Consider the following 19402-nt stretch of genomic DNA (forward strand, 5'->3'; position numbering starts at 1 on the left):
GAGCGTGTCACCACAGTAGCTGTGTATGGGCATGTTGAACAGAGTAGATTTACTACTTCGTACCTTACTGCGAAAACTGCTGCCTCTACCAGCACTGATTTAGGCATGACTCTTATGTATATTTCTCCCTTGCATGACCTAAGTGGTGTTGGATCCTTCCTAATCAGGTCAGCAACAGCAAAAGCTGCAAGTACCCTTTGCTATGGACAGCTGTCTCATTAGAATTTGCTCTCTATCCCTATCCCTGTCTCTATCCTTATTTGTCTGCAGATGAAGCCCTCAGCATCCCAAGAATCACAGCCCCTTGGCTTGATCTCAAGAGGGGTTCAAGGAAGCAAGCTCAAAATTTGCCATGCATACTACTTCATCTACTCTGACTGTGCTGTCAGGAGCATTTCATAATTACTAAACAGCTGTGATCACTGCAGATCAGTGACAATTCCTCACACAATACATGCAGTAAGTAGAGGTACAATGCTTGGGGCCACATCTCTATGGAGAAGGCAACACCCAGATTATCTGTCCATTTGCTTGATTCTGCATGAAACACTCCCATTATAGCATATTCAAAAATGCAAAGTAAGCAACAAATTGACAGCAACCATTGCACAAAAGTGGGGAGCAGGTGGGAGAAGCAGAAGAAGAAAAGAAAAGTGAGAGTGTACCCTGGGACTAGACAATTAAATAGTGCATATTGTAGTTAGTATAAAAAATAACATAATGGTACTAAGCTAAGACTTGTATGTGCTTTTAAATATAGTGTTAACTGATGGTGAGTAGAAGGAGAGATTTCTACAGAACTACCTGTTATTAGATATTTACAAGAAAGAACTTAATATAAACCTGAATATACACCTGCAACTTTTTTTAAAGTATTTTTCAGTTTTTTAACTGATGTCTGGAATTAATAGACCCTTCTGTAATTTCCCAGTTCAACTTTCGGTAGTCCTGGTAAGAAAAAAATCAAGTCATTCAAAGAAAATCATTAATGGAAATCCAGTTCCAGTCCTTTTTTTTTCCCTTGAGACACAAAAGCTGAATCTCACACTGTGTGCTAGTACAGCCCTGCTATTCTACTTCTTCAGCATAAAGCTTGGTCCTGTATAACACATAGCAGAAGGCATGTGTCCACTGCCTTCCTGAGCCAGTCAAGTCAAATCAGTGAGCTAATTCATGATAGTGAACTGCAACACAATTCAAACATGTTTGCTTACATAGATCCATTTCCAAGAACTAACACTAAACATTTGCATGGCCATTCTTTGTTTTCATTCACACGCGATGTTTGCCCCATACAAATAAAGAAAAAATGCTGTGCTGAAGCTATGACACTGTCTGTAAGTTGTTGAGCGCTAAAGATTTTGTGTAGCTGCTGTGCTACAAATAGTTGAGCAGTACAGTGGTTAAAACCATCTGAAGAAGTTAAGGAAAAGCATCAAGATCCCTTGTGAAAAAAATGGAATTCCTTTGGGAGTGCAGATTTGTACCTACCTAATTCCTAATGGGAAATTGGAGGCAATACACCAGAGAATAGCTCACCCAGCTTGCAGAACTTGGAATTATGTCTCATTGGATTTAGATTATATAAATCCTGCCAGAATGCTCTGAAATTCTGAGTTTATACAGTTGATGGCAATTGATTTTCCACTCTTTCTGCCAACATTTGGTTATTTGCCTAATCACATGGCCTTATTGTTAGAGACAAATTCAATAAAGTATTTATTCATTAGAGTTTGTGGAGCTAGAATGTTATATTGAAAAATTACACTTACACTGAATAATAGCAGCATCTTTGGCAATAAGTGTTATGTACCTCCTGTGATTTTAGTATGTGTTACAGAAGCAAATATTTAAACCCTTTAGTTAAAACATGACAATGAGCTTGGATAAAGTGTATTGCTTTTTTTCTTGAGACCTTGGTTATATGTAACCAGTGAGGAAGGGTCTTTCTGCTGTTGAAAAGGTCTAGTGTTGTAAAGTGACCAACCACAACACTTGAAAATCTTAAGATATGTGCATAAACAATATGCATGCACAACCATATTATGAGCAAAAGCAATGAAGCAGACAAGTGTTACGACACTAAACATGGAATTAAGAAAGGTCATATTTCAAATTTAATGGACTTACTCCAGAACTTGTTCCTCTAGGAGACAAGAATAAAATAGAGCAGGTTTAGTGTTTGCTTTATTTTGATGCTAATGTAGCATTTATGCAAGTATTTATACCTTCCAGTAGTTATTTACCTGTATATCTAAATTTAAAACAATCACCACCTCTTGTTTCCTTGGTCACCTTCCCTCAGTTTCTCTGGTTTGGAATTAATACATAGTATTGATTATAATTTTGTCTGTGGGAGAAGTTAGCTTATGGCAGGAGTTCCCCTTCTCCAATTCGAAGATGTTGTGACCTTCTCCATGTCCACGGTGACGTATGCAGGGACACGGGCAGCACTGCCTTCAATCTTTGATTTGCTGCCGTTATGCAGCATGGCCTCAGGCAAACCACTGCCTTCTGCCTCAGCTTTCCTCCAAAATCTGGAAACAGTAATCATTAGTTCTGTAATGCATATCACTATAGCAAGGAAATTTTACTACTTTAGTAATGCCGCTTACAAAATAAGCAGTGGCGAGAAAATATACTCCCATGTCTGTCTTGATTTATCTCTCAGACAGGCATTGGGAAAACAAACACGAGGTTTCAGACTCCACATATTGAAAACAGCACAGCCTGCCTTTCACAGACTATATTTTTCTCATTTCGTTAGCCTTTTTTATTAATAAGAAATTCACTTCTATATTATGATTGACATTTTGAATCAGAAGATTATAAGATTTGTACTGTATGGGAAAAATTAAATGATTGACTATCTCAACATTTTCATTTTACAAATACAAAATGCAGATTTCACTGATAAAGCACTAAAAGCACTGTTGAATCAAAATAGTATTTTCTTTCCACTTTTTCAAAACAGGCAGGAAAATTAAGTGCAGGTTTGTGTGGCATACAAGCGAGCACAATTAGGGAATCTTGTATTGTTGTCTCCTGAATAGACTTGTCACATTACTATTCACAGCTTTTGTCTAGTGACAGTGAAATATCAAAAAGATACTGCATAATATAGCAAAAATCCATTGTGCCATGAGATCTAATCTTTGTCTGCATGTAATTGCCTTATTAAAAGATTTGCAAGCTTACTCTTCCTCTGATTCAGAAGGAAGCCAAGAGAAAAACGTGTTATTTAAAAAAAAACAGTCAAAGCTTCCGAAACTGCGCTCTCTGTGATATGACAATACTGTGTAACTCAAACTGGGAATTAAAACTACAGCCCTCCAGTACTGTAACAATGGGACAGATGCTGCCAGCTCTCCTGGTGCTCTTCTGTGAGCTTGGCAGCCAGTGCTGGAGGAGCTGTCTGACAATTCTGTTTGTGCTGTATGTCCATAGTGTGGCCCCTCACTTCCTGCCACATCACCAGACCCATGGGCACCCAGAGGAGAACTATAGAACCATAGAATCATTAAGGTTGCAAAGACCTGTTAGATCTCCATTCCACCTAGCATATACCAATATAACTCCTCTAAAACATGTCCCTCAGTACCAGATCTAAATGTGAAAACACAAGAGCCCAGGTGGGGCAGGACCACCAGCTGCCCACCCTCCTGCAGACAGAGCAGCGCTGCAGCCCTGTGTCACCTTTCTGCTCCAACACAAATTGATGTTTTTTGTAAATACTGCGAGTGGGTGAAATCTTTCTTTCACCCCTTCAGATCATTTTCCTTTATTTATTGCGATGGTTTACTTTTTGATGCTAAGGAAGCCATGATATTGCTGCCCTTAGCAACCAAACTGATTGCTTTTTAATCTGCAGATAAGGCAGCGAGGCATAATGCAGGCATCCCCACACAGGGCTGTTAATTCACCTCCTGCTTTGCTTCAGCACACCTTTATCTTAGGATGACAAAGTAAACCCATTCTTGCTGTTGTGCCCTGAGCGTCATTTCAGAAAATAAAGAGAAAAATAACAGAAGGTTAACAGGAGCTTTTGGCTCCTGTACTTATTGTCACCTTTTGAATTCGAAGACGTTGTGTTTGCAGTGGTCGCACATACCTAAATAAATGAATAAATAAATAAATAAATTTTTAGAAGTGGGAGTATTATAGAATCCAGCCTGAGAGTATTTTAGTTCTTCATAATTATATTTTTTCTTCAAGGTAAATTACATAAAGATTTTCTGATACTGCATCTTATGCTTTAATTGTACAGTGCATATCTATCCCAGAATCACAGATGTGTTCTCATAATTCAAAAAAAGTGAATATTGAAGGTGAAACATAAATGCTTATAAGTTATTCATTTAAATGTCTTGCCATCCCATACAAATTATAATTATCCAAGTACTTTTTTTTTTGTCTAAATCATTCTTAAAATTCCCATTTTTCCCTGCTTTTGTAGTAGAACCAAAACCAAATTGATCCTAACATCAGATTCACACAAGAATGAGATAAACATAAGAGATTAAATGTGGGATCAATCAGATATCTTGCTGTATACAGATGTCATGTGAAACATAAAGCGCAGTATCTTAATAAATAACTCATAATCTTACTTTAAAATGGCTACCCATAATCCATTCTTAATTACCATCATTAAGAATAGACTGAATAAAAAGTAATTAGAGATGCTATTCATGACTCATATTACCTATGCTTGAAAGGATGCCATTTTATGTCAAGAAACTGAATAAATTGTAATTCAAAAGCCATAGCTATGTTTTTCTTAATTTTGTGTGACTGTATCACTCGTAGACTACTGTTGTATGTGGGAATCTGTAAACGTCAACAAAGAGCTATGCAAAGAACACAGAGTAGTAATGGTACTCTAAACCATGGCTTTCATGTGCAGCGCAGTTCTCCTAAGTCAAGATATTAGCAGATGAAGAAAAATATGCCCCAGGAAAACAGTCTCAATCCTTACACTCTAGAAATGTCATGTGATGTCAGGTGATTTTTGCACCTTCTTCTGAAGTACTTGATACTGACTGCTATAAGGAAACTGTGATTGCTGTGTTTCTTAGCTGGGGTCTCCGATAGATGATTACAAGAATATTCCTCATCAGGGTTTGTTTGCTCTGTAAAAGTGGTAAGAAGTTGATAGAATCATAGACTGGCTCAGATTGGAAGGGACCTTAAAGCCATCCAGTTTCAAACCCCTGACACGGGCTGGTTGCCAGCCACCAGAGCAGGCTGCCCAGGATCCCATCCAAGCTGGCCTTGTACACCTCCAGGGATGGGGCATCCACAGCTTCTCTGGGCAGTGCCTCATCACCCTCTGATTATTACACTGTGTGAAAAGTTGATCATTCTCCTATTTGTAAGCTCCCTTCAATTACTGGAAGGCTATAATGTCCCCCCAGTGTCTTCTCTAGTCTGAAGACTCCTAATTCTCTTGGACAACTCCTGTAGGGGAGCTGTTCCAGCACTCTGAACATCTTTGTTGTAATCCTCTAGACCCTCACCAACTGCTATATGTCCTTCTTGTTCTGGGGGCCCCAGAATTGAATGCAGGTCTCCACATGGGGTCACACTTAGAGCAGAGTAGAGCAGTAGAATCACTTTCTTCTACCTGTTGGCCATGCTTCTCTTGATGCAACCCAGGATCCAGTTGGCCCTCTGGGTTGCAAGCACACATTGCCAGCTCATGTTCAGTTTTTCATCAGCCAACAGTCCCAAATCCTTCTCCTCAGGGCTGCTCTCAATCCATTCTCCACCCACCCTGTACATATGATTGGGATTGCCCCTTTCAGCTGCAGGACCTGCCACACTTGGCCTAGTCGAACTTCATGAGGTTGGCATGAACCCACCCCTCAAGCCTGTTTAGATCCATCTGGATAGCATCCCTTCCTCCTAGTGTGTGTTTCTTCGCAAATTCATCTGCAAGTTCCCTCAGAATCCATGGATAGATCTCATCAGATCCCATGGACTTGTGCACCTTCAGGTTCTTTAGACGGTCTTGAACATGATCTTCACTTGCAGCAGGCAGTCTGCATCACAAAAATGTGTAGGTATACATCAGCTGTTGCTTGTGCCTTTGTAACTTCCAATATATCATTAAAATACTGAACATATTCAGAAACTTTTCTTTTTTTAAGTTTTTAACTACAGATTGATTCCAAACTTCTTCCCTATGTGATTTTCCTCTGTGATAGACAGCTTGACAGTTTTGCAGGCAGAATCTACCAGATCCCATGCTGAGGGGCTTAACTCCCAAAAGAGGAACACTTAAAACCAGGACAGCAGATTGAATGAAAGGTACCATTTATTTCTTTAGCTGAGTAATTCAACAGACATCTCTCCAATGCAATTGCAGTTATCACACAGACAGATGTGAAATGTTTGAGGGCAAACAGATGACATTTAAATATTCTATCCTCTCATCAGAAGCCCTTGCTGACTTTGATTATCATCAAAAATAGTCAAAATGAAGTAGCAGCCTTTAACTCCCACTTACCACATTAGAGACTATCTCAAAAAAAAAAAAAAAAAAAAAAAAAAAAGATATTCATTCTTTATGGGAAGATCACTGTATTTTTATTATAGTGAGAGTTTTCACAGGAATTTTGATTTTAACAGTGTGAGACTGTAAACGCTTCAGCCTCAACTAAGAGCATGGCCAGGCAGGTGTTTGTGTGAAAAGACAAGATACTTGACTGGACTTTAAAAGGACTGAAACGTTTTCCTCTCTGTGAAACATCCAGTTGACCAGTGTTCCATCTTCAAATATGAGTTTACAGGAATACAAAATACATAGCAAAGCACATCGTAATATTATAGAATCACAGAATGGGTTGGATTAGAAGGGACCTCAAAGATTATCCACTTCCAACTGCTGTGGACAGGGCTGCCAGACAGTGGATCACCTCCAGGGATGGGCCATCTACAGCTTTTCTGGACAGCATAACAGAATTGTGCCTCTCTTCACTACACCAAAATGCAACTTCAGCAGTTTCAGGTGACTTTATTACAAGTTTGCTTGAGCCAAGATTCGAGATTCACTCAACTGATTGATCTGAAGCAGAGTAGATACAAGCTAGTGTGCTAGTATATATTATAGGGGAAGAATTTTAGAATACTGATGGGCTCTGTAAGTGCACAGATTTTTCTTTCACAGCTTTAGGATAAACTAATAGCATGGGGGGAGTGATCAGTTTGATGAGTTTGGAATCTGGCTTTTGAAGGGTATATTAACCTACAAAGTCTGTAAGCATTTTGTGCTTTGGAAAACAGTGATAAATAGATGAAAAAATAGACAATGAATGGTGTAGGAAAAATTGGAAATATGGGACTAGAATAACAGATATTTCAGAGTTTCAAAGAGAAAATGTTACCATGTCTCTCACGTGCTCTGCAGCACTTATTCTGTAAGTGCATCTTTGTGACCCACTGAGAAATTCATGGGATTTTTATGTTGGATAGATTTCCAAGCAATTATGTGGCAGTCATCAATAATATGGTGTTAAATAAAAGATATTTCCTCTAGTCAGCAAAAGAATTTTGCATCTTTTCAGTTGTATTCACCAGTCAGCGCTCAGCGAGATTGTGGGTGTGTTTTATTATACACACTTATCTTACCTTGTTCTTTTTCTATGATGGATTGCCTGATTATTTTTTTTTTTAACATGGATTTTTAATCAGTATATATTACCAGAAGTATTTTCCTAGTACTATATGTCGTAAAGATTCTGTTTTAATTTTAATCTTCATTTCTTTTCACCAGGTTAATGACTATATTCAATATAGCTCTTACTGGTACTCCTAAGAGCGTGCAAATTAATGAGGTTAAAATTAAGATGGACACAACACCAAATCTTACGTAGAAAGTGGCAAAAAAAAGATCTTCTATCTCTAACTGGGATGTTGCTGTAATGATTCTAAAGAAGCGTGAAGTTTTGAATTGACAGAGAGTGTGCTCACCAGCGCTAACTGTGGCACAGTTTAAGTGCAGACACTGTTAAATAAATATGGTTTTTTAGTAGCTGTTTTGAATTACCACACCAGTTTGGATGGCAGCTAAAGTGTACGAGCCAAAATAAAAACAGTGGGTAGAACAAAAGTAGTGCAAACAGGTTAGCATCTGCCAACTTGCAGATGCTGCCATTTGCTAACTATCTGACTATTTTGGTTGAGCATGGCATGCACACAAGGTAAACTTTAAAAAAGCAAAAAGCAAAAAAACCAAAAAACAGAATGCAGAGCATAATAGAAGACTAAGAAACATAGAGTTCATCCCTCTTCCACTGCTTAGAGGTCACTTTCTTCTAGAGGGAAATAAAGACCTTTAGCTCTTAGAGGTAGACTTCATTTATCACATCCACCTTGGGGTGTTCCTCAGTAGCCCAGAACCTTTCAAAGATACTGCTGTGTTTGCCATTATGGTTAACAGTAACATGAGAGTGGAGAATCAGGAATTTTGAAAAACATGACTTTTCTCAATTAAGCTGTTTGCAAATACAAATGTATCCTTTAATTAACTCATTGCGAGCTGTTCAGATCTGTCCAGTAGGAGCTTTGAATGCCATTAGTAGGTAAAGCCATTCCATTTAAATCGAGAGCCATCATAAACCCACCCGAGTTTGCAACTACAGCAGGTAAACACAAAATCTGCTCTAATCTTCTGCTTTCTTGACCACCCAGCCTTAGGCAGATTACAACCAAAACCTCTCTGAAGAATCTTCCAGGAATTCTCAACCAAGTCAGCAAGAGCTGCAGCTGATTCACCCCTTGTGTTGTGTGCACTGCCTCTGCTGCAGCATTGAATGGCTGAAGATAAAGTGAACCACTGAGCTGTAATCACATCTCTGCTCTAGAAGCTTTTATGCAGCCCCAAGGATAAAATGCAAGTTTACATTGGATCCTTTGTGTAAGGCTGAGTTAAGCTTCGCTGCCCCAGGGAATAAATATCACTATAGAAATCAAATAACAACAGTTGTCCACAGTGTACTTCCTCAAATCTGAAGAAGGAAAGCATGATTTTGTAAACTAAATAGGAATATTACTTCTTCAGAATGCATTTCTGGCAGCAAAGGAAGATATGAAAAGGCCCAATTCACACATTCTGCAAAGCAGTGTAACTTTACTGAAGAGTAAATAGAGTAGGCCATTGTATTGCTTTAACCTCTGTTACACTGAAGGATAAAGTGTGAAAGCAGTCAGACGATGAGACAAAGTGCTAAAGAAAACAGAAAAGAAATAAAACCTTGTTGAGAGATTTCATGCTGTATCACAGAAATAAGCAAGAAGAGACACTTTTCTCCTGATCAGGATGCTCTGTCTTTAATTCATTTGACTATCATTCATACAATGTATGTGCATTCCAACAAACTCACACAGAAGCATGAGAATGTAGGATGCCAGAAACAGTGTTAAGTACAATAATCAAGAAAACCTTTGCAGAAAAGGAAGATAAATCTTGAGCAGCACATTCCACCCTGCATTCTGTATGCTCTGCAATACTCTTCAGGTGCACAAGATCTTGGCCCCTCATCCAAGTTAACCAACACAAAGGAAAAAAAAATCTGAAGTGACCCACTGAACAAATTGCCCTATGCCTGAATATTCTACATGGAAAGTCAAATGCAGTTTTGCAACACACTACATATTCAGAAACCATGCATTTGGTTTAGTTCTCTTTCATTCTAAATTTTCATAGCAGAAAGGGAGAATTTGTGTGTTATGAGAATGCAGCAGTTCTACATTTAAAGCTGCATTTTTTATCTTAAATTTTGAAAGCTTTTTATTATTACTAGTATTATTTCATTAGTTGCTGTTTAACATAAAATTGTAAAAAAAAAACATGTTTTGTTTTGTTTTGTTTTGTTTTGTTTTTGTAATTGCCAATATTCAAAAAATGTAGCAAAAGAATATAGAAAATTTCGGTTTGTCGGTTTGATGTGATTTCAACACATACACAGCCAGCGATATGAACTGATCAAGGAGAACAGAGCACACCTTCAGGTGAAGCAGAGGATCGCAGAAACCTCAATTTGTATTACCCAGATCCTTAACATATGTTAAAGCCATTAGTTCTGCTACTAGGGGCTGGCATTTAGGCTGTCCTCTTCTGATAACGTTATGACTTTCCTGTTTTCATATTTCTTGCTTAGCTATCTGAGATGGTGTTTCCAAATCATGTTCTCAGATTTCCTACCACAATGCACTTTTATAATCCCTTATATTCTAGCTGAATTGGCCTGAGGAAATATTCACAGATCGCCAAAAATTGAATTTCACTTAGACTGAATTTCTGCAATAACAGGCCCCAACCACAAATGGCATCACTAGCTAAATCCTAAAAGTGGGATACTTTAAATTTCTTCTTGGCAATGAAGTGGAGCATCCCAGTTTCAGCACACATTCGGGTTGTTGCTGGGAGCATGCCCAAGGCCAGACTGTGACTTGGCAATGATGGAACCTCACCCACTTGGGGGACATTAAGTGCATGGCTGTGTGTTGTTATCTGCCTGATAGGTTCTGTCACAACATGGAGAAGGATTCACATTACTTAACAGAAACCAAAGTGACTCTTATGCAAATGCTTGCTCTTACGTAAAATGGAGTGAAATGGTTTCACAGGTGGCAACATAATCAGTTGGTGAAGTAAGGAGTTCACTTCATGATCACTTGAGTATCACTTATGTCAAAACCAAATTCAAATCTTATTTCTAGTAGTGATAACATAGTGTAATAACATTCTATGTCTGTCCAGCTCTTGCAAAATGCTTGCTTAGTGCATGTCCTTAAGGAAACAAAGTTCTCACACTATTTTTGGTACCTGTACATCCTGACAGTCTTCACACACAGAGGCTCACAGCACCACAGCTGGGATCTCAAACCCTCCAGCAACAGCTTCCTTCAATTCTCACCACAATTAAAAAGTGGGACTTCTTACCTTTTTTTTCAAATTCGGTTTGGGGAAGCAGCAGAAAATTACACAGCAGTCTTTACCCACCATAGAGAACAGACACAATGTCTGTGGATGTCTTTTAGTTTGATTTTACTAAGTGTAAACCGAGCTTATCAGTCTCAGTTTAGGGATATTAGAGCACATAATTGTTTCACACATTTCAGAAAATGTGCACGGAGATATTCTCCACGTTAAAGGTTTTCACATATCTTTCTCACAAGCTCTTGCAGAATAATGCTCAGGGTGGTTCATTTCTGCATTTTGTGGATCTCATCTATGGAGATAATGAGGGCTTTGTCTAATGTGTGTAAGCAAGGGGGGAAATCTGCAGGATGGTAGTGATCCCATGCAACTACCCGTGCATAGTAGTTCATGTTGAGTCCAATTTCTGCATTCTTATGTTTATTGGATCATCTGACACACAAATATGCCATGCAAATCTCAGAACATGCTGATTTCAGTCAGATAGCTCCGGTCCTTACAAGGACTGGGCTAGCTGGGAGAAAGGGATTGTAAAAAAGCAGTAAAGCCTGAAAATAAATACAATAAAATAAAATAAATCCAAGGAGAACTGTAAAGAACATTACAGCTCAGTTCCTGTCACAAAGCTGAGTGTTCAAATTAAAGTCCCACAAAATGTCTGAAGATGATTGAGACAAATTAAAATTTACATGTATTTTGAATTTATGTGTTATCAATTTTGTATTTATGTGTTATTATTATGTGTTATCCCTTACAACTCTACATCCCCAACCTTCCTGTATTTCAGAATATCCATTAATGATTAAGAAGCTCCATTTGTTAAAAGCATCAAAACAATAACAAGAAGAAATAATTGTTCTAGGAGTTTCAAACTTAATTCAGTCAGAGTGCAGAAGTGTCATTAGGCCATGGGGCTGAGCTGGGAAATGAAAATTTGATCAAGACGGAACAGTACAGCATTTATTTTTTATAATTGCAAAACTGTGAGTTAGTGAATGGGGCCTCCTGTGTATGCATGGCAAACTCATTGTCTTCCAAATTAAGCTACTTTCCCAACCTGCTGTGAAAAGTGCTTTCTGAGCCAATTATTTGTTAAGCATTTGTCCTTATGAAGAGATTCTTTTAGTCTATAGAGAAATAATTGGCTTTCTCTCCTTTCTGTTTTACCTGTGAATATGATTTTTGAATTAAATATAATCACAGATGTGGAGGCTGAAGTGAGAGTGGAAATTAATGGCTCTTACTATTGATCCTTCACACTTTGCAGCCACTCAACAGACAATTCTCAGATTATTGTCCCTTAGATAAAACCCAGCACACCTGCCCAGCACCTTAACCCCTCCGTACTCCCACACAACCTCTTCATGCTCTTCCTAGTTTACTCTACTTCAATAACCTGGTCAACCAGTGCAAAGTATTCTCAGAAGCCTGGCTTAGCAAAATGTCCTTGTTCAGATCAAGCCACTGAACTAAAATGAATCATTAATAAATCACAGAATTGTTACTACATTTGATTGTGAATTAGCACTGTCTGCAGAATGCGACCAGCCTTAAACTCTGGTGGCAATCCCTTACAACTCTACATCACAGCCTTCCACATAGTAATGAAAGATACCTCACACAGAAATGTTTGCATGGGCTTAATTGCACAGAGAGTCTGAGGATTGCCCTCAGTTGGTAGTTCTTGTGCAGTTGACAAGCCATGTTAACAACTGTACCAATATGATGGACCACAAGTTTCTACATACATAGTAAGACTGCTCCCTCCAAGCTGACATCTAGAGAGTGTGGGGAACAGGGTAACTTTCTTCCAGCAGCCACAGAGTCTCTTGGTGACCACAGTGCATGCTTTAATTCACCAATTTGTGGTCCTCATAAGGCCACTTCCACATCTGTGCAGTGACCAGCCCCAGAGATGCTAAAGCAATTCCTGAAGAAAAGACAATGCCATTTGTCAAGCACCTAGATAAAGAAGAGTAAACCGCATACAAATCTTCCTTATTAAGCTGAGAATCATTCCCATAAGCTCTTTTCTTCTAACTGATGGAGTGTGGAAGGACAAAGAAACAAAGGCAAAGTTTCTTCTCATGTTTAGTGGTGTAGATCAGATGCTTCATGCTCATTACTTAACATTACTCATAATAGCCAAAAAATGTAGTCCTTCAGCTTGTACCCAACTTGGGTATTTAGACATTTTTTCAGCCTCCCACCACAACTCTCAGGTCCATCTATTCACCTTCTGTGTGAAACGTATTTTGAGTTCTTACCCCTTTGACTGTTAAGCTACATTCCTGTGCTTTTTCCTGCATTTTTGCATCTTTTGGTGATCTTCCTCTTTCTTTAGTGAAAGCAAAGCCTGCAAGGAGGACTGATACAGAGCAGCAACTGGAAGGAACAAACTGGAAATTAACACACTTCTTTCTATTTATGTGTTTCCCACATGAAAATATGAACAACTTTCTGTAAGAGTCACTGGAATACTTTTCCCCTGCATTTTCTGGAATAGCTAACTCTTGAAGGAGTGGGAGCTCATGACAGTGACAGTCATAACACTGTCCTGGGAGGACAGATGAGAAAGCTGGCATTCCTCTAATCAGCATGAGGACATGAAGTGGAATGAGTCACTTACTTTTGCAAGTGGGCTTAAAGTGAAAGGAGTGAAAAGTAAATGATGTTGCCTCTACATCATTAAACACAAAAGTGCTTCATGACAATGACTGATAATGCTGATGCATCATTAGATATTGACACAAAAAATGTCACAAAGTAATGGCTTGGTGGCTTTCTGCAGTGCTGTTTGATGACAAGATGTATCTCCTACTACTAAAGACTGGGTACTTCTGTGTTCATAATAAGACAGTACTCTATTAATAGACAACATTTTTCATACTTTATTCTGAATCTACTTTCCAGATGGTACCTAAATATCTCCAGGCCCCAGGGCAGAAGAGAAAATTGGAAACTGCTTATGCAGAATCTCAAAATGAAAAGCAGAAAGAAGCAGACCAGTTCCTGTTTTCTTCAGCTAGGATATTCCCATCATTTTTTAGCAGATGTGGCTACCACTTAGGGGCGCTGTTCAGCTACAATGGGGATGATAGACCAGTCACCTTAGGTACCAGGAGAAGTGTGGAGTCAAAATCCGCGGCCATCTCAACCTGGCAAAAAGCCAAGCCCAAGCATTTTTATTTTATTAATATTTCACTTTCCAGAATACAAAATGAAAACAAATGTTTCGATCCAAATCCACTGTAGACAATGAAGCCCATCGTTTTGATAATGTTATTCATGGAATCAAATTCTGGAGTATTTATTTGCAGAACCAATAGATACTCAGAAATAAGCATACATATATGAATTAAAAATATTGGCCATCATCCTGGAAGACATAAAGAGAAAAACTGAGCAAACATATTACATTCTGATGATATCTGCGTTGGCTGATTAAAATTTGAGGGCATGACATTTGCCTAGCAGCTAATGAGAGTCTAATTGTTCTGTGTTTGTCATGTTACCTAAATAACATCAGCCTAAAAACACAGATTGTAAGAGCATAATACTCTGAAGTAGTGAAGACAGATATCCCTATAAGAGACGTAATTATATTAAGAAAAATGCAGATTTATTAGAAGAATTTTGACCTCAAAATATCTCATTGTCAGGCACTGTGATGACCCAAGAGCTGAAACCTTGCATCTATACCTCACTTGAGGTATCTACCTACATTTTGATATAAAATCCCCCTGAACAGCAGGTAAGAAAGAACAGCTTCCAATAAGAATAAAAGCACCCCTCAGTCATAACATTTAGCCACCCTTGGTAACTACTACTATACTGGAGTTCTGTGGTAGATGGCTACAAGCTCTTCAGAAGGAATAGATGAGGAAAGAAGGGTGGGGTGTGGCCCTTTATATTAAAGACTGTTTCGAGGTTGAAGAGCTTGGGGTTGGGAATGATAGAGTGGAGTGTCTATAGGTAAAGATCAGGGGGAAGGCCTGTAGGGGCGACATCTTGGTGGGGATCTGTTGTAGACCATCTAATCAGGACAAAGAGTTGCATGAGGCATTCTAAGAGCAGCTCGCGGAAGTCATGCGATCGCCAGCACTTGTTCTGATGGGAGACTTCAACTTCCCTGATATATGTTGGAAATACAATACAGCGCAGAGGAAGCAGTCCAGGAGGTTTCTGGACTGCATGGAAGATTGCTTCCTTAAGCAACTGGTAGGAGAGCCTACCAGGGGTGGTGCCCTGCTGAACCTGGTCTTTGCCAACAGAGAAGGACTGAGGGAGAAGTGAAGGTTGGGGATCGTCTTGGGCAGAGTGACCACAGAATTGTAGAATTCTCCACTCTTGGGGATGTCAAAAGAGTGAGCAGCAAAACTACCTTCTTGAACTTTCAGAGGGCAGACTTTGATCTGTTCAGGGCACTTGTAGCACGGGCCCCTTGGGAGTCACTTCTCAAGGGTAAAGGGGTCCAGGAAGCCTGGACACTCCTCAAGATGGAAATATTAAAGGCACAAGAACTGGTAGTCCCTGAGTGCCGTAAGGCAAGCCATAGGGGAAGATGACCTGTGTGGATGAGCTGTGAACTACTGTTGAGACTCAGGGAGAGAAAGAGAGTCTATGTCCTCTGGAAGAAGGGACAGGCTGCTTGGGGAGATTAGAAAGAAGTAGCTAAGGTATGCAGGGAGGAAGTTAGGAAGGCAAAAGCCCAACTTGAACTCAGGTTGGCCACTGCAGTAAAAGACAATAAAAAATCCTTTTATAAATACATCATTGGCAAAAGTAGAACCAAAGATAATACTCATCCTGTACTTGATGCAGCAGGGAATGTGGCCACTGAGGACAAGGAGAAGGCTGAGGTCCTCAATGCTTTCTTTACATCTGCCTTTAATAGCCAGATCAGTTATCTTCCGGGCTTTCTATGCCCCGATCTGGAGGTCTGGGACACTGCTCAGAATATTCCCCCAGTGATTCCAGTGGAGTCAGTCAGAGAGCTTCTCCTCCATCTGGACTGTCACAAGTCACCGAATCATAGAATCACAGAATCACAGAATCGCAAGGTTGGAAACGACCATAAACAAAATACATTAAAGAATCCAAAAGCAAGCTAAAGATAAAAAGTTATAAGCAGTTCAGTGCCCACTGTATTGTATAGACATGATTCCTTTGACTTTTAGCAAGATGTACCACCAAACAAATAAAGTGCTTGTAAAAGATGGGGAGAAATTAGAGACATTATGAAATCAGCAGAAAATGGTGTGGCTTCCAAGAATCGTTTGTCTTTACACTAAGAGACTCTTGCTAAGTAGCATTTTGGAACAAACATAAGGAGAATATACTTTCTAAGTTAGATCCAACTTCCATCACAAGTTACTGTCTCCCTTCATCCATCCTACATGCACAGTGAACACCGAGGACTTTACAACTGCCAAACAATGCCTCATCGCTTTACTAAGGGGTTTGTCCTAACATTTCAAAACACACTATCATCTCCAGTTGTGCAGTGGGTCTCAAAAGAAGCCATGATGCAGAGCATTTCCATATCAGTTAGATATGGAAAAAGCCTAACAACACAAATCTCACTTTCTACTGATACTTCTTTTTCTGCAGAAGCCAGCATACTGATTTATGGGCAGAACCTTAAACCCTGGCACAACCAGGGTCCCAAACTCAGTTTCTCAGATACGACTGCCACATTCGTATGCATTTTTATGCATTTGCTATTTTTTAAGCACACATTTTGTTTACATAATTTCAGGAAACAAAACATCTCAGAAATTTTTGTGTATTCTGCTCTTCCTCTGAGGCACAGAGGAATGCAGTTAATGTGCAGCCTGTCCTTAAATACTCACCAGAAGATACAAGCATCTCAGCAATATTAATAGCAGTACATTAGTTGGTCTCACCATAGGTGGGGAAACGATACAGAGAAGATGAATTAAGATGAATAAAGCTCTCTTGATAAATTTAAAAATGTGAAGAACTGTATACAACAACATATGCCTTTTCAGCAATGCAGTCATACGCCTTCAGAAAATAAACTCCAGGTTGTACTGGATCCCTAAACACACACACCACACACATACACAGAAAAAGGTTCAGGAAAGTGATTTACATACATTCCCAGAATAATCTTGAAGGTAGAGACCAGAGGTAACTTTTGTCTTATGTGTACTAACATGGGTATATTTACACTTTTCCTTCTTTCTCTTATCTCCACAATCTTTAAGTTCTTACAACACACTGTCACAAAGAAATAGGCAGTTTCTACACTCAGAAAAATTTCTAGCTCCCATTGGGAATTGGCAGACCTGGCCTTGAGCATCCCAAGTTTAAAATCAATTCCCAAAGTCTTTCAATTTCCTTGTCAATCTCCCCAATTGATAAGGCATCATGTATAAGGTGGGCAGCATCAGCAGCACCAATGCCAGCCCAGCAGCTGCCTGTTGTGAAGGACTGAGTCAAGAAGAGTCTGGATAAGTAATGAGCATGGTTACAGAACTATCTGTCCTCTGCAAAGAGCTGATCACAATGAGCCTCCAGAGTGCCCAAGGCACCTCTCTGCTGAGTAGCATTAGCCTGAAGGTTTTGGCAGTATTTAGGTACCTGGAAAAATGAATCCATCACCTAGGAATCCCTCATTTCAGGCAATAAAGTGAAGCTAAGCTCCCCCAGGCCACCTCAGAGTAAAGCAGGTTTTAGATGTCCACAGTTCAGAAATTTGCAAACACTGTCTCTGGCATGCCCAGCTCCTTTCCATTTGACTCATCCTATGCAGCTCATAGTGAATTCCTGGAGAAAAACTGCTCTGATTGAGTCATTAAAACAGATGATCTAATTGCTGACCCACCAACAAGGCCATTCCTGAGGTTGTGCAGTCTTGTTGTGAAGAACATTGTGCTGGCTGTTATGAGACGAGGTCACTCTCACAGGCTCTGAAGAAGCTGAGATGTTGCTAAAACTGAAAAAGGAAGAAAATGGAAAGAAAAATCATCAGAATTTAACATCATGAACAGCTTAGCTACTTTTTTTTTTTTTTTTTTTTTTTTAATAATAATACAAGCAATAGGTTATTTTGCAAAGGCAATATGCAGGCATGCTATTTACTCATACTCCACCCTTCTTGAGAACTACAATAATGCTACTGATTTGCTTTAAGCTCTCATTAAGGAGGAGGAGAAAGGCAGAAGAGAGTGAGTGAAAGACAGAAAAGGCATTTTTTTAGATCTTTTCTCCCTGACGACAAAGCTTAGAGGGTACCTCATCACAACATTCCAGTCCTTAAAGAGCAGTTACAAAGGGGGTGAAGGCTCTCTCTTCACTAGGAGCTAGATGGAGAAGACAAGAGCAATGGATATTATGTTGCTCAGCGGGTGGTTTCCTCTTAACACCTTGGGGTGGAGGTGTTGACAAGTGTCCTGTTTTTTCCATCACCAGAACAACCCCCACAGGGACATGGTCAAGTCCCCCTCACTGAGGGCTTTCAAGGTGCAACTGGACAGCATGCTAAAAAATGTCATCAGGTCGTCCTTTTCCCATGATGGATTGGATCTGATGATCTTCTGGGTTCCATTCCTGCCTGGGCTGTTCTGGGGTTCTGATTCTTTGTCTCTCGCCAAACTGATATCATGACCCAAAGGAACAGAGGGCCAGGACAGGGCTTAACCATGGGAAAGGAGCTCAGAAGGAAACAGGAGGAGGGGGAAGGAAGGCTGCAAGAGAGGGCAGATGGCAGCTTCTGGGAAAGACAGGACAGAAAGGCAGGCATGCTAGCACAAGGCGTTCTGCAAACATGAGCCTTCTTCGTGGATGTTCGCGCTGACCACAGGACAGTTGTCAATCCGCCTCTCCTACCGGCTCCGGGAGCGGGCAGAGTGCCGCCCTGTCGGTGCGGGACGCTGTGCGGTGCGGTGGTTTCGCGATGCACGGTGCCGGCATTGCCTCCTCATCGCGGTCCCTCCGTGCCCCCGGCACCACGGTTTTGAAAACGCGCAGACACGTGCGTGTGTGCCTGTTTTTCCCTAAGCCCGTGACAAAGCGCTGGGAGGGCAGAATGGAAAGTGATTTTAAAAACAAACAAACAAACAAACAAACAAAAAGCAGTAACAGATTGCAATTTCTTCTGGAATCAGAAGGAGAACGAGGTGGGGGCGAGCAGAGGAGCGATCCGCGCTCACAAACCTTGCGTCCAACCGCGGTTCGACACGGGGCGGCTCCACCGCTGCCTGCCGGGCTCCCCGCGGGGGAGGCGGGCCGGGGGCGGCGGTGCGGAGCGGCGGGGAACGGACCGCCCCGTGTCCCCGGCTCGTCCTCGGCGGGGCGGGGGTGTGAGGACGGTATGTGCGCCGTGCCCGAGTTGTTGTACCGTGGGGGACCTCTTCTCCTGATGGAGAGTAGCGCTGGTTCACAAAACCAGCCGGGCAGTGCATCCGTCGATTTATTTTATCATTTCAT

Source organism: Centrocercus urophasianus, unplaced genomic scaffold (assembly GCF_019232065.1).
Source record: "Centrocercus urophasianus isolate 14NV4802_14NV808 unplaced genomic scaffold, USGS_Curo_1.0 seq_31, whole genome shotgun sequence".
Taxonomy (NCBI): domain Eukaryota; kingdom Metazoa; phylum Chordata; class Aves; order Galliformes; family Phasianidae; genus Centrocercus; species Centrocercus urophasianus.